The sequence below is a fragment of the Patella vulgata genome, chromosome 8, assembly GCF_932274485.2.
Source record: "Patella vulgata chromosome 8, xgPatVulg1.2, whole genome shotgun sequence".
Taxonomy (NCBI): Eukaryota; Metazoa; Mollusca; class Gastropoda; family Patellidae; genus Patella; species Patella vulgata.
Window position 1 is genome coordinate 36862451 of NC_065886.2, and position 17098 is coordinate 36879548.

At 36.0% G+C, this 17098-nt stretch overlaps 1 long non-coding RNA gene across 2 annotated transcripts; it reads right to left on the reverse strand.

Annotated features, from left to right (window-relative positions):
* Positions 1 to 9223: 9223 nt before the first annotated feature.
* LOC130014121 (uncharacterized) lies at positions 9224 to 16578 on the reverse strand. 2 transcript variants are annotated; one of them, XR_008789111.1, is made up of 5 exons: positions 15430 to 16578; positions 15088 to 15126; positions 12223 to 12354; positions 11448 to 11523; positions 9224 to 10647 (listed from the first exon to the last, which is right to left on the reverse strand). It is a non-coding gene; the product is annotated as an uncharacterized LOC130014121 (long non-coding RNA). The 2 variants fall into 2 exon arrangements; XR_008789110.1 differs by lacking the exon at positions 15430 to 16578 and having other exon boundaries at positions 15088 to 15402.
* Positions 16579 to 17098: the final 520 nt, after the last annotated feature.

The following is a 17098-nucleotide window of genomic DNA, read 5'->3' on the forward strand; positions in this document are numbered from 1 at the left end:
ATTTTCCTTACCAGTTCTTCTCCATTTTCATTCCTATCGCCTGTTTCTGCTATTCCATAGATAATAATATTTTTCTCTTTGCCTTTATTTTCCAGTGAATCCAGTTTTGAGCCGAAGTTAACAAAATTCGTTTTCATGTCATGCACATCCGATTTTAGTTTAAGAAACTCTTCTTTAATATTCATATCTCGCATTTCTTGTCTCATATCGGCTATATCACCTTTTAATGATTGAAGCACAGTCATAAGGTCTAAATCCTTATCTTTGTCCTGTGGATAAACAATATCTCCGGTCCTTGAGATCTGACCTTGACGGGTAGAAGGGCCTGGATTACTCTCGATATCACCCGATAACAGCAATACCAGCGTGGAGATTATCAAAAGTGTCATAATCCTATTATTCTGTCGAATAATTCCAACATATGTCTTCAAAGATGCACTTTTGTATCGACAACAGCTAATTTGCATCCTCCAAATAGCAATTTCAGGCCCCATTTCAACAAAAATTGAAAACCTAAAAACGGTTACGGATGGGTGAATCTCACTGTGTTAAAAGTGCGACCGTCCTCTTCGAAGTTAATGGATACCATTAATCAACAAGGACGTTACTCAAATATCTATTTTATTTATTTTTACACAAGTGACGGTGTTAAGGAGCATAAAAGATCTGACTATTCATTTTATTCGTGCAAACCAGTGAGGTGTTAAAATAGTTATACAGAAATAGAAAATGTTAATACAACCGTCTTAATTCTAGGTTTTTTTCTATCAGGATTCGCGCCAGGAAACGCGTTTGCGGCCGTCAAACTTTCCAAATTTTCTCCTTTTTTGGGGGGGGGGGGGCGGTGGTCCTATATTGTAAGCCCCGCTCCTTGGCCTATCGCAGACGACCGGCACCGTCGTCTGTGGTAGCCCAAATTTGTTTCGGGCATTTCAGGTTCTGCCCCCCCAACCATTCATCGAGTCAGTACGCCTATGTTCATTTTTAAAAAGAATATATTGTAATTAGGCCTACTGATCAATTATGTTCAGTGAATAGTCCATTCTACACGTTTTTTTAAATCATTTTTTTTGTCGTTAATTGTGAATCAGCCATTACTAATTACTTCCACATTGTCTTGTGGGTTGTTTTCTTTGTTTATTACTAGTGACGAAACATGCAGTCAACCGTATTGATTATAAAACGTTCATGTGTCTTAAATATTGGATATTAGGATCCCATATTTTCACGGCAATATAACAACTTCAATATACCAATACTAAATTTCAATGTGTTTTTATTTTTGAATGTTATGGACCCCCCCCCCCCTCACATTCTCATATAACAACTCTATGCGTCTGTACAGTAATTATAAGTGAGCCGAAAATCGTCTGTGTAAATCGTCTCGCTCGCTAGTACAAGAACGCCATTGTACAAAACTATATACTCCCACAGTCCCATACAACAACTTTTGGTCTTCGAAGGAATTATAAGTGAGCAGAAATTCGCCCATGTATCTGTTCTCACCCATCACTTCATTCAGTTATATAAAGGGATAACTCGTGTTTTCCTTTTGCGTTCGTCACTTCCTATTGTTGAAACATTGATTACTCATCTATCGTAGCAATGATCTCTGTGATAAAATAATATTTGGAACGTGTTTAACCAGTTCTATCACATATGTGATAATGACTGGCACCAATATTGTCCTTTAATATGCATGTTGATCAGACAGAAGATTAAAGCCGTCGAACAACAGACTAGACAAATTATGGAAATTGACAAACAAATAGGTGAGATAGTCAACGGGAACCAGTTGGAAGAAATGTGCAAAACGACCCAAAATCTGATACAAGACAACAGCCATAAAGATTTTGCTGTGCCAGATTACTCTTGTCCTCGATTTCAAGATGGCGTCACAGATGCGGAGGAATTATCCAAGCAAATTGGACAAATACGCAATATGGGAGACGTCAGATGTGTATATGGGCAGACTAACGGATATGTGTATGGGCAGAGTCCCGGATATGTGTATGGGCAGACTTCCGGGTATGTGTATGGGCAGACTCCCGGACATGTGTCTACAAGCAGTGGCGGATTACCCATGGCACCTGTGCAACGGCCCTGAGGTTTAGGAGTCTCTTAAAAGGTTAGAATACAAAACTGCATACTTCATTACCAATCGTGTTAATAATTATGCGATGATTTTAACCACACCTGACCACACCAGATTCTAATTGCGCTAATGAACGTTTGAAGTGAATTAAACCAACTCTAGCGTTCTATTATGAAGCAGGGGAAACTGAACAGTTTGGTATTGGTGGGCCTTCAATGTGACTTTACTCCGAAATAATTGATTCCTTTATTGAGAATTCAGGATGGATATTGAGTATTTAAAACAAGAAATTTCTTTATGTAATTCAATTAAAGTAAAAATTTTAACCTATTTTGTTTATCTTTGGGCGGGGGGGGGGGGTGTCTCCATTTACTTCATTGTCTTTGAAAGGTTTACATTTAAATTAAAATTAGTACAAAATTTATACAAAATATTTAGTTTTCTTTGTAAATCACCAACCGAGTCTGATAATATGCTAAGATCATCTGCATATAACAACATAATTATATCGTTTGCTTCTTGCGTAGTGAACAACCCTCTTACATCACTAGCTTCCATCATTTCTACGAGTTGATTGACATAAAAACAAAATAGAAGAGGACTTAATATGCATCCTTGTTTAACGCCTGATAAACAGTCAAAATAGGGGGTTATGTTGGATCCTACTTTTACACTTGATAATACATTGGAGTACATGCTTTTTAATGCTAAATAGATCTTGCCATTCACACCTTTTGTTAGCATTAATGCTAATAGTTTCTTTCGATTCAATGAGTCAAAAGCACGAGAAAAGTCTACAAATAAAGAATACATTCTCCCCTTTGATTTTGTGAGATATTTTTGAATAAGACCATGTAAAGTAAAAATATTATCGACAGTAGAGTACCCTTTCCTAAAGCCTGCTTGTGCTTCACAATACTTATTTTCGACACAACACCAATTTTGTAATCTATTATTGAGCACAGCACAGTATATTTTACCGATACAATCAGTCAGAGATATGCCTCTGTAGTTTGATGGGTCATGTTTTGTTCCTTTCTTGTGCAGAGGTGTGATTAGGGTCCTTGACCACGAGTTTGGAAATCTGCCTTCATCAAATAGGGTATTATACAAAGTTGTGAGAACTGGGCCTATTAGTTCTACACATGACTTATAGAAATCAATTCCTAGACCGTCTGGACCAAGTGAAGTACCTGCTTTCATATTGTCTATACATTTCTTAATTTCATAATATGTTATAGGTTCATTTAAAATATTACTAGACTCACTAATTGTAATATTAATATTAATATTATCTACTCTCTGTGAATCAGTTATTGGATTTAGCAGTGTTTCAAAGTAGTTCACCCATTGACTTGGGGTTATTCTGTCAGATACCGAAACCTTTTGACGAAAACCTTTTACAGTCTGCCAAAACTTACTTGGATCATTTAAATTTTGAAGTAACTGATTACAGACATGTCGATTATATTCTATTTTTTTAAAACTACACAATTCTTTGAATTTATTTTTGCATGTATTAAATAGTTTCAAATCAATAACAGAATTACTAAGTCTAAATTTATCTAATGCGCAGTACTTACTATTCTTGCTATTTACACAGTCGGAGTCAAACCATGGCGGTTGCTCCTCTGTTTTAAAATGATATGACCTTTTCCTGCTGTTCATTGATTTTGCACAAGATTTAATAAAGTTCGTTACACATTCTATAGCCAGGTCCACCTCCGTTAACAGTAAATGTTTGAATTCAAAATTAAAATTATCAAAGTTCGTATTTATCTCCATAGCGAATTCGTCCTTTTTACTGGGCTTCCATACATATTTGTTGTAGGGGGTTGTCTGTATATTTGTGCTTTCGGTTAAGAAACCTTCTACATGGCATTGAATATGGAATTCTAAGGGCAGATGATCCGATTCGTCTTTACATTGAACATAAAAATAGTCAATAAGATTGAACATTTCAGTGGAAGTAATGACATAGTCTACAACACTAGAACCATTATGTTTTATACAAGTCATTGCACCAAACTTATCACGATCACTCCTCCCATTTAGCATATGAACATTGAATACAGCACACATGCGTATTAATTTAAGTCCAAATTTGTTAACTTCATTATCCTGCGAATTTCTTGGAATGTCAAAACCGTCAGTATTGTATTCAGCATCTTCGAGACCCGGTAAATATTCTATGTTATCATCTAATATATAATCTTTCAGCTGGCCGCATCTGGAATTGAAGTCCCCAGCCAATATAAAATTTACATCAGGATATTCACTTTCAACTTCAACTAAGTTTTCTTCAAATTGTTCAAACAGGCACCCATTCGTGTGTACTTTACTCCCTTCAGGTGCAATATAAACAAAACAGAACACTGCATCCTTTTCCCAACCAAAGTAGGCAGCATTAAATTTCAAAAGTATAGTTTCTGTATAACAACTCTTTATTCTAACAATACCAGCTGCTATAGTTTCTCGGAAGTACACGACTAACCCACCCCTTTCTTTACCATTTCCTCGAATACATACTTCATATTTATAATCTGTAAGAACTTCATCATATTTAAAGTCATCTCCACACCATGTCTCTATTAAACACATAACATTAAATTGGCTCAAATAATGTTTAAAATCGCCAAATTTACATTTACTCTTTAGTCCATTTACGTTCCAACAGACACATTTTAGTTTTTTAACACTCGAATAAAATTCAGAAACTTCCGGATGTGATGTGATTTGCTATTTGTTGTTTTCACTTAGAACTATTATCTTTTCGGCTTCAAGGTCGAACGTATACACATCTTGATTAACTATTAACTTGTCGAATTTCAAATACGCTCTCACATTTTGATCATTCTTCTTAACTTCATTCAACTTAGGTATGAGCGCTCTTCTGATTTTTCGAACTCGTTCACTGAAATCTTCTCCGACTCTCAAATTAGAGTCAAATGATTTGAGGTGTAGTCTACAACTTCGTTAAATCGTGTCTCGGTCTTTTAATCTATTTAACACTATTAACATAGGTCTTGGTCTTGTTGCGTTTGGCGTTCTTTTTCCAATTCGGTGAGCTCATTCAATCCCAATATCTTTGTCCCTCTTACAACCTTCAATATTAAATTCCTCAGACAAAATTTTCCTTACCAGTTCTTCTCCATTTTCATTCCTATCGCCTGTTTCTGCTATTCCATAGATAATAATATTTTTCTCTTTGCCTTTATTTTCCAGTGAATCCAGTTTTGAGCCGAAGTTAACAAAATTCGTTTTCATGTCATGCACATCCGATTTTAGTTTAAGAAACTCTTCTTTAATATTCATATCTCGCATTTCTTGTCTCATATCGGCTATATCACCTTTTAATGATTGAAGCACAGTCATAAGGTCTAAATCCTTATCTTTGTCCTGTGGATAAACAATATCTCCGGTCCTTGAGATCTGACCTTGACGGGTAGAAGGGCCTGGATTACTCTCGATATCACCCGATAACAGCAATACCAGCGTGGAGATTATCAAAAGTGTCATAATCCTATTATTCTGTCGAATAATTCCAACATATGTCTTCAAAGATGCACTTTTGTATCGACAACAGCTAATTTGCATCCTCCAAATAGCAATTTCAGGCCCCATTTCAACAAAAATTGAAAACCTAAAAACGGTTACGGATGGGTGAATCTCACTGTGTTAAAAGTGCGACCGTCCTCTTCGAAGTTAATGGATACCATTAATCAACAAGGACGTTACTCAAATATCTATTTTATTTATTTTTACACAAGTGACGGTGTTAAGGAGCATAAAAGATCTGACTATTCATTTTATTCGTGCAAACCAGTGAGGTGTTAAAATAGTTATACAGAAATAGAAAATGTTAATACAACCGTCTTAATTCTAGGTTTTTTTCTATCAGGATTCGCGCCAGGAAACGCGTTTGCGGCCGTCAAACTTTCCAAATTTTCTCCTTTTTTGGGGGGGGGGGGGCGGTGGTCCTATATTGTAAGCCCCGCTCCTTGGCCTATCGCAGACGACCGGCACCGTCGTCTGTGGTAGCCCAAATTTGTTTCGGGCATTTCAGGTTCTGCCCCCCCAACCATTCATCGAGTCAGTACGCCTATGTTCATTTTTAAAAAGAATATATTGTAATTAGGCCTACTGATCAATTATGTTCAGTGAATAGTCCATTCTACACGTTTTTTTAAATCATTTTTTTTGTCGTTAATTGTGAATCAGCCATTACTAATTACTTCCACATTGTCTTGTGGGTTGTTTTCTTTGTTTATTACTAGTGACGAAACATGCAGTCAACCGTATTGATTATAAAACGTTCATGTGTCTTAAATATTGGATATTAGGATCCCATATTTTCACGGCAATATAACAACTTCAATATACCAATACTAAATTTCAATGTGTTTTTATTTTTGAATGTTATGGACCCCCCCCCCCTCACATTCTCATATAACAACTCTATGCGTCTGTACAGTAATTATAAGTGAGCCGAAAATCGTCTGTGTAAATCGTCTCGCTCGCTAGTACAAGAACGCCATTGTACAAAACTATATACTCCCACAGTCCCATACAACAACTTTTGGTCTTCGAAGGAATTATAAGTGAGCAGAAATTCGCCCATGTATCTGTTCTCACCCATCACTTCATTCAGTTATATAAAGGGATAACTCGTGTTTTCCTTTTGCGTTCGTCACTTCCTATTGTTGAAACATTGATTACTCATCTATCGTAGCAATGATCTCTGTGATAAAATAATATTTGGAACGTGTTTAACCAGTTCTATCACATATGTGATAATGACTGGCACCAATATTGTCCTTTAATATGCATGTTGATCAGACAGAAGATTAAAGCCGTCGAACAACAGACTAGACAAATTATGGAAATTGACAAACAAATAGGTGAGATAGTCAACGGGAACCAGTTGGAAGAAATGTGCAAAACGACCCAAAATCTGATACAAGACAACAGCCATAAAGATTTTGCTGTGCCAGATTACTCTTGTCCTCGATTTCAAGATGGCGTCACAGATGCGGAGGAATTATCCAAGCAAATTGGACAAATACGCAATATGGGAGACGTCAGATGTGTATATGGGCAGACTAACGGATATGTGTATGGGCAGAGTCCCGGATATGTGTATGGGCAGACTTCCGGGTATGTGTATGGGCAGACTCCCGGACATGTGTCTACAAGCAGTGGCGGATTACCCATGGCACCTGTGCAACGGCCCTGAGGTTTAGGAGTCTCTTAAAAGGTTAGAATACAAAACTGCATACTTCATTACCAATCGTGTTAATAATTATGCGATGATTTTAACCACACCTGACCACACCAGATTCTAATTGCGCTAATGAACGTTTGAAGTGAATTAAACCAACTCTAGCGTTCTATTATGAAGCAGGGGAAACTGAACAGTTTGGTATTGGTGAGCCTTCAATGTGACTTTACTCCGAAATAATTGATTCCTTTATTGAGAATTCAGGTTGTATTTTTCTGTTAAATCTGGATGGATATTGAGTATTTAAAACAAGAAATTTCTTTATGTAATTCAATTAAAGTAAAAATTTTAACCTATTTTGTTTATCTTTGGGCGGGGGGGGGGGGGGGTCTCCATTTACTTCATTGTCTTTGAAAGGTTTACATTTAAATTAAAATTAGTACAAAATTTATACAAAATATTTAGTTTTCTTTGTAAATCACCAACCGAGTCTGATAATATGCTAAGATCATCTGCATATAACAACATAATTATATCGTTTGCTTCTTGCGTAGTGAACAACCCTCTTACATCACTAGCTTCCATCATTTCTACGAGTTGATTGACATAAAAACAAAATAGAAGAGGACTTAATATGCATCCTTGTTTAACGCCTGATAAACAGTCAAAATAGGGGGTTATGTTGGATCCTACTTTTACACTTGATAATACATTGGAGTACATGCTTTTTAATGCTAAATACATCTTGCCATTCACACCTTTTGTTAGCATTAATGCTAATAGTTTCTTTCGATTCAATGAGTCAAAAGCACGAGAAAAGTCTACAAATAAAGAATACATTCTCCCCTTTGATTTTGTGAGATATTTTTGAATAAGACCATGTAAAGTAAAAATATTATCGACAGTAGAGTACCCTTTCCTAAAGCCTGCTTGTGCTTCACAATACTTATTTTCGACACAACACCAATTTTGTAATCTATTATTGAGCACAGCACAGTATATTTTACCGATACAATCAGTCAGAGATATGCCTCTGTAGTTTGATGGGTCATGTTTTGTTCCTTTCTTGTGCAGAGGTGTGATTAGGGTCCTTGACCACGAGTTTGGAAATCTGCCTTCATCAAATAGGGTATTATACAAAGTTGTGAGAACTAGGCCTATTAGTTCTACACATGACTTATAGAAATCAATTCCTAGACCGTCTGGACCAAGTGAAGTACCTGCTTTCATATTGTCTATACATTTCTTAATTTCATAATATGTTACAGGTTCATTTAAAATATTACTACACTGAAAAAAAACTTGTGTTGAAAGAACACAAACTTGTGTTAAATTCAACACAAGTTAGGTGTCTCTATTTAACAACACAAACTTGTGTTAAAACAACACAAAACTTGTGTTAAATGTTGAAACAACACAAAACTTGTGTTAAAATGTATCAAACAACACAAAACTTGTGTTAAAATGTATCAAACAACACAAAACTTGTGTTGAAACTTGTGTGAAATCTACACAATACTTGTGTTGAAACTTGTGTTGAAATTTCTGAAACTTGTGTTAAAATTTCTGAAACTTGTGTTGAAATTTCTGAAACTTGTGTGGTTTCATACAAACTTGTGTATAACCATCATCAAAAACTTGTGTTGTATTTTTCCCCAATTTATATCCAGCATAGCAACCTTTCTATGCAGGACCCCTCTCTTTGCTCTGTTAGACCTGTAAAGTTTGATAAAAGAAGGAAACAAAAAAAAAATTTGTAAGATTATTATTTATTCATAAAATCATAGGAAAAAGTAAATTAATACATCAAAACTAAATAGATATTTGAAATGTTAACAGAAAAACAGAGACTTCAATTCTAATACAAATTATGTTGTGTTATATATAATGACCCCTCCCCCCCCCCACTTTACCCATCACAAAATATAAAATAGCTATTTAAATTGTTCTTTACCCCAAAACAAGAACTGAGAATATAAAGATATGTACACAGTATCCCTACCCCATACCCCAAAATATATAATTCAAATATATCTAAATTTAATAACATCCAAACTAAGCACTAATAAGATTAATTATGCACTAAATTGAAACAATTTCAAAAACTGAAAAATGCTACAAAATCACACTACAAGTGATTTGTGAGGCATCTAGAAATAACTAGCATACACAGAAAACTAACAAAAGAAAATTGCTCTATTTTGCAGGAGTAATAAAATGATGTAGAGCCTTTTCCTCATTAAAAAACCCCCAAACAAAATGAATATTTTATAAATAAAAGAAGCAAAGCATCAAGATTACAGGATTGAAATAAAAAAATATCATATGTACAAAAGATTTATATACAATCACAAGTCATAAGCCACAGTGGTTCAGTGAGCATAAGGCGTTGGCCGCGAAATTTCAACTGGATTTTCCGGCATAGTTCCCACTTTTCAGTGTTGGATATGGCAAGGGATAATTGGGTACAAGCCCAGAATCAAAAGAGAGAGAGACAGAGAGAAATGGGGTTTAACATCTACTCGACACAAACTAGATCATTTTGGGATTAACATATGGTTTAATTTTATTTCAATAATTCGCTAGCGCGTAGGGGTCTTTAGCAGTGGGAGGAAACCGGAGGTCCCGGAGAAAACCCACAAGATTGGACAGGCGACCCTACTCCTTGTCTACAACCGGGGATTCGAAACCATGCCAGTTGACTCAATGACAGGAGGCCGTATGATACAGCATGCACGTGCTAACCATTCGGCCATCCACCCCCACCCCCCAGAATTGAAACCAACCCAACTGCGTACACTTTGAAGAACCCTTGAAAATTGAATTATTTGAATCAATGACAGACCTTCTGATCAAATGTGTGCGTGTTAACCATTCGGCCCCCCTGGGTACCCTTTAAAGAACCCTTGACAGTTGAAATATTTGATATAAGGGTAGGGTAGAATCACTCTAAGAACACAGAAAAGCAGGATATTAAAACGTATTTCATTTCATAAGCAAGGGAAAGTCACCTTAATGTAGGTCAAGGTTTTTTGTAATTCTGGGTGTATTTGATCTACATTTGGTTTCTAGTAATGCCTATTAAATACTTTATGATTTCCGACCAAATTCTAAGTGATTTATATGTCAGTTTACTTGCTATATTATACATACATATTTGAAGAGAATTAAAATCTAATTGTGTTTTGGAAGAAAATTTAACATTAATAACAAAAAATAAATATTTAAAAATTGGGTCAAATGCATTCTTTCCCAGAAGTATAAAATAAATTGATGCTTGGGTTCTCTTGTTGTTATCATACACCAAATACTCTTTCAAGGGTGTTCCAGCCTAAAAAATAAAAAGTAGGCAATAAGAATACGATGTTTAAATAAACAATTTATTTTGCCACATCGAGACTGAGTCTCTATTTGGTTTCAACTTTGCGTAACGCTTATTGTGTCTTGTCCACTTAAAGACCCAGGCAGATTATTATGCTCAAATCAAATGGGTTAAAAGTCAGAAAAATGAAATGAAATGGGGTTTAACGTCCTACTGTTCTGCTCCTATACTGGGCTAATAATGACGGGCATATGCCACACAGTGTGCTATGAGGGAATTTTTGCCCGGGCAGCGGCACTATCATCTATTCTTATATCGAATTCCAACTGCCAGGGGATCTTTTACGTGCATTCCAATATTCGTCTCATCGGAAGGACTAGACAGCTGTCATTGTCAGGCCAAGTCAGAAAAAAGTCTTGAGATTTGGGACTGAAGTCTCATAATAGGTCAACTATTCACCCGGTTCATACATGTATTGTCTGCAAATCCAGATTCCCTACTACATCATTGGCAGCACCTATTTACTTGGCAATGTCTAATTATTTTTGGACCCATTCTTATTTTATTTCCATTGACAACAAATTGGATATTACCCTTTAAAATCTATTGAAATCTATTTGAAAAGTAAAATATTGTCCATCATTATTTTACTGCTATTTACTGTAATGGATGTGATTGGCAAAAATCAAGCATGCCAAGTACTTGAAATAGCTGAGTCCTAGGCATTGCCCCAAGAAGAATAACTAGATTACCAAGCAAGTGTATAGAACTAGTTGATGATTAAAAATACAAATATGTATGTTACTTACATTTTACCTGATTATCAAGCTCTGTGAGAAAAAGTTTCCATAATATGAATAGCCATTTTCAACTGTCTTGATCTTTCTGATGTAGTTAACGGAGAAAAAAAACATACTATGTATTAGTTGACTTAAATCGACTCGACAGTTAAAAGATGAAAGTTTTAATTTAATTACATTGTATTGTAATGTGTTGGTTTGCTTTGTCACAGATGAGACAAAATGAAAAAAATGAAATGGAATGGGGTTCGGCGTCCTACTGTTCAGCTCCGACTGGGCTAATGAGGTTGGGCATATGCCATACAGTGTGCTATGAGAGAAATTTTGCCGGGTACCGTGACCCTAAGGCCTACTCTTGTATCAAATTCTAACTGCCAGGGGCTATTTTACATGCACGCCAATGTGTACACGGGACCACGTTTTTTTGTTCAATCTGAACGACTAGACAGCTGTCCTTGTAAGGCCCTCCGTTCTGCATTGTCTTACTGCAAACCCGCGACCTTAAAATATGCGAACCAGTGTCTAACCCACTTGGTCACCGTAGGTCCCCACAGATGAGATAGTCATATCTACATGTATCTGGACATAAGTAAGATTCTGTCTGTGCACATACATGTACTTCACAGTTTTACTATACTAAACTGAATTTTAAATTCCAAATAATAAAATGAAATTAAGGTTTATGTCACATCAGCTCCAACCGGGCTATATTGTGCCAAACACATTATGGTGAGATTCTAAAATACCACAACAACAATCTTTTCTATTAGAATTGAACACTCACCCTCAAAAAACAACTATGAGAAATCATAGGTGCTCAAATCACCATTTCTTCAGCTCTTTTTTTCCCATATTTGGGTTTTTTGACTTATTTTATTATATGATCTTTGATTTGCTATGGCATCTAATATGGAAACTGAAAAATATAAATATGTGACATGTAATTAACTGTTTAAGATACCTTACCATATACAAACTGTGTGATATCTAAAACCATTTGAATCCCGAAGATCTTACCGAAGCCGTGAAAATCTGTTTTAATAACCCTTGTTTGTCATGTGACTGGACTGTCACAGTAATTAGAAGAGAGCCATGTGGCTTAGTGTGTAAGGCACTGGCTTGCTACCCGGGAGTTTGTAGGTTTGCTCCCAGTGTTGACCGAGAAAGCTCATTTGGATTTTTTAGCATGGATTCCCTGTCTAGTCGTCATGGTGACTAAGTGGGTAAGACGCTGGCTCGCTAGCCTGGAGGTAGGGTGTTCGATCCCTGCATTGGCCGAGAAAGTTCACCCAGATTTTCCGGCGTGGTTCCCCCTTGTCAGTGATGCAGGATGGAGGGCCTGACAAGGACAGTTGTCTAGTCATTCGGATGATACGAAAAAACGAGGTCCCGTGTACACGTTGGCGTCCACGTAAAAGATCCCTTGACAGTTGGAATTCGATAGACCGCAGTGCCGCTGTCCGGGCAAAATTTCCCTCATAGCACACTGTGTGGTGTATGCCTGTCTTCATTAGCCCAGTTCGGAGCAAAATAGTAGGACGTTAAACCCCATTTCATTTCTAGTAGTTTCAATGGAACACAAAACCTGAGGTCCAATTGGCGTGCATTTAAGCCGATAGTATGGTAGTTGGAATTTGTTGGCTGTAGCACCCGTGTCACAGTTCGACTGCTAGTTTGTGATACCCACTCGATATAAATGAGTGGTGATTGGCTAATGAATTCTAAAATCAGACGAATGCTTCGGCGAAGCGGACAGCAGGACACACCACTCAAATACAATTCGACCAAATATATTAAACATGTTTGATTCGGGCGTATGTCAGTGGATAAACTAGGTGAAGTTTAGCGCCAATTGATTCAGCCGAATCCTTTGGCTAGTTTATCCAGTACTGACGATTTAAGTTTGTACTTTCTTTATATGCAAATATCACATTTGAAAGAGGCTGTAGGCCTACTTTCTTTATATGCAAATATCTTATTTGAAATAGGCCATTATTATGTGATTCCCCACTTGAATGTGACTAGGAATAAGGTCGCCTGTCCAGCCTTGTGGGTTTTCTCCGGGTCCTCCGGTTTCCTCCCTTTGCTAAATACCTCTAGGGTGTATTCGAAACAGTGTTCCGGTGCAGAGAACGGACGGAGAATGGGTTCTTGTCGGACTTGAGCAGTCTGGAATGCGTTCACGAACACGTTCCCGTTCTCAAATCCCACACTACCTCATAGCTGGTGTGAGGGAGAACAAACATGGTCGACGCATCGATAACTGCTGAGAAAACAGCATCATGGGTGCATTTATTAATTTAAAAGTTTAATACCGTTCGAAAATTGGATGTAGTATGTGGCCAGTATAACATCAAATAAGTTAGGTTGCCAGGCAACGAAACATATGCCCACAGCAGTTTAATCGTTTGCTCAGTCAACAGGGATTGTCGCATATTCATTCTTTTGTAGGTAATGTGGGCATTTACAAGAAAAGATTATAATTTTTGTCGTTTGTGGGTTTACAAAGGTTCTACAAACTGAAACAAGGGCCTTAATTGTTGAAATTTGACAGATTTTTTTGTTTTGTGTTTTACTAATTTAAATAATGCATACAAATCGGATGATAATTTTGTTGTTCGCGCGTCCACAAGGTTCGAAAAAGTGAAACAAGGGCCACAACTCTAGACATAATTCACGGAAATCGCAGAAATTTAATAGACGTCTTCGTTTTACTAATTTAAAAGATGCAAATGCATTTCACAAAGTGAAACAAGGGCCATAACTCCAGAAGAAACTAACGGAAATTATTGAAATTAAATAGGATTCATCTCATTAAAATAAACAACATATCAATTTCAAAATAATCAGGTCTGTAGACGACGGACAAACCTACGGACGAGGGCGATGACAATATGCGACCACATTTCCATGTGGGCGTATCAAAAGGTGATGTAATCGTCATCCAAAGAATTGAAAAGGAGTAAAATGGAGTCATAATTTATCATAAGTATGCCTAATAGCGAAGTCAATACCAAACAAGTTATCGTAACAGATTGTATAAATTTAATTCATCTTGTTACCATGGATACCGTTCTCTCATGTTCGAGACTCATGAAAGTGTTTTCATGTTCTTCAGCCGTTCTCGAACCTGCGCGAACACTGTTTCTAATACACTCCTACGGTACGCGCAAGCAAATCATTCAAATAAAATTGAACAATATTAGCCTCAAAATTACCTAGCGCCAGTAAGTATAAAGGATCTATCCGACAAACACTAACAACAACTCTAGGTTTATGCAGAATTAATATAACACAACATACACAGATGGCAATAGAATGAGACAGTGTTCAGGAAAAGGGCGGAAACGGAAGAAGACTACCCGTCCTACTTGATTCTAGGACATAAAGCATGGGCCTACTTGATTCGACCTTGTCTGCGATATCACCTCGGTGGAAGCGGACGTAAAATACAACTAACCCATCATTGATTCGACCAATTTAATACAAGGAAATGAATGGCATAGTTTGTGTCAAGTGAATTTAGTGAATTTTAAACCCCATTTACTCGCCCTCTCTCTACAGAGATAAATACTTTTCCTGTTACATACAATAACAATTATTGGCCATTATTTAAAAAATATATTAAAAGGAAATGAAATTCTGTTACCTGTTTTTCTTTGTGTAGTACATATGCTAACATCAATGACTGGAAAAAAAATAACGAAACTGTAGAGAAACTTCTGAATCATTGAAAGTCTAATTATTAGGCCTACACATTGATGACATTGATATAAAAAAAAGGCTGATTTGTTTGTTGTTGTTTTTTTCTTTTACAGAAATATTAAGATTACATTTCAAATAAACAACTAACACAAAAGTTAGTATCTAGCTATAGTCCATGTCTGGATATACATTTCTCCTTTTTTTTGGCCCGAACGTCTATAAAAATCAAAGATGGCGGCCAATAATTGCAACCGGGCATTACTATAAAATCAAAACAGATTCTTACCTGCTGGTCCTAGTCGGGGGTTTCTTGCAATTATAAGTATTTGAACAACGGTGTAGCGCCGATTAGCTAATAATAATTAAGCACGATTTCAGAAAAATTAAGACAGATTCATTAGATTGCTGAATTAGCGGAACACTTTTAGAACACATCAAAAAAAATTTCTTTGTGGCGCCATTATATAAATAGAATTTCGGTGCAGTCAGTGGCAGTGGTTCTAAATCTGACTGTTTTAAACGAAACGAATTATTATATACATAGAAGCAATATATACATGCTAAATTAAATACACGGTTTTATTTTTTGTAAAAATTTACAAACCTGCGGTCTGGTATTCTATGTGACCATTATAATTTTTTTTTAAAAAATATCACGGCTAAAGCACTCTGTTGATGCTAACGTCACTACATCTAACTGAATGTCGCTGATATAATATCAAAGAAAGAATTTGTCGCAATGACTAAAGTATAGATACTTCTTCTTAGTTAGTTGTATTTTACGCCCGCTTCCACCGAAGTGATATCGCAGACAAAAAGTATAGATAACTTGGAGAACCATTATATCAATAAGTCGATTATGAGATACACGTGGATGATCAATTAAATTTGATTGGTTACTTTTCAGTTAACCAATACTGTCCAATTTCGATTACATCAACCAATTACATTATTAAGAGTTTTACTCATTTTTTTTGTTCATTGCACATTGAATCAATTTTCGAAAACACCAGGGTGCTGAAAATCACATGTACACTATATATTCATTTGGTCTATCAGTTTATTGGGTCAATAAAAAAAGACAGACATTTTAACTATACAGACAACTTAACACCAATTAACATTCAAGTCTGTCTGGCAATTGTCTGATTAATTGGTACTCACTCCCTTCCAGTGATTTTCGAGATGTGAATTAAGCCCTTTATTACTTTTCTTAAAACTTGACGACTCCCGAATTCAGACTTTGTATGGAGTTTTTTTCTTAAAAAGAAAACAAATCGTGGAAGGTACACATTACTTGTGTTAATGATATGAAAAAACACACAAGATTTTATAAATCGACACAAGTTTGTGTTAATGCAATGCAAAACAACACATAACTTGTGTAGATTAGTTTTAACACAAGTACTTGTGTTGAGATCCAACACAAGTGTTTTTTCAGTGTAGACTCACTAATTGTAATATTAATATTAATATTATCTACTCTCTGTGAATCAGTTATTGGATTTAGCAGTGTTTCAAAGTAGTTCACCCATTGACTTGGGGTTATTCTGTCAGATACCGAAACCTTTTGACGAAAACCTTTTACAGTCTGCCAAAACTTACTTGGATCATTTAAATTTTGAAGTAACTGATTACAGACATGTCGATTATATTCTATTTTTTTAAAACTACACAATTCTTTGAATTTATTTTTGCATGTATTAAATAGTTTCAAATCAATAACAGAATTACTAAGTCTAAATTTATCTAATGCGCAGTACTTACTATTCTTGCTATTTACACAGTCGGAGTCAAACCATGGCGGTTGCTCCTCTGTTTTAAAATGATATGACCTTTTCCTGCTGTTCATTGATTTTGCACAAGATTTCATAAAGTTCGTTACACATTCTATAGCCAGGTCCACCTCCGTTAACAGTAAATGTTTGAATTCAAAATTAAAATTATCAAAGTTC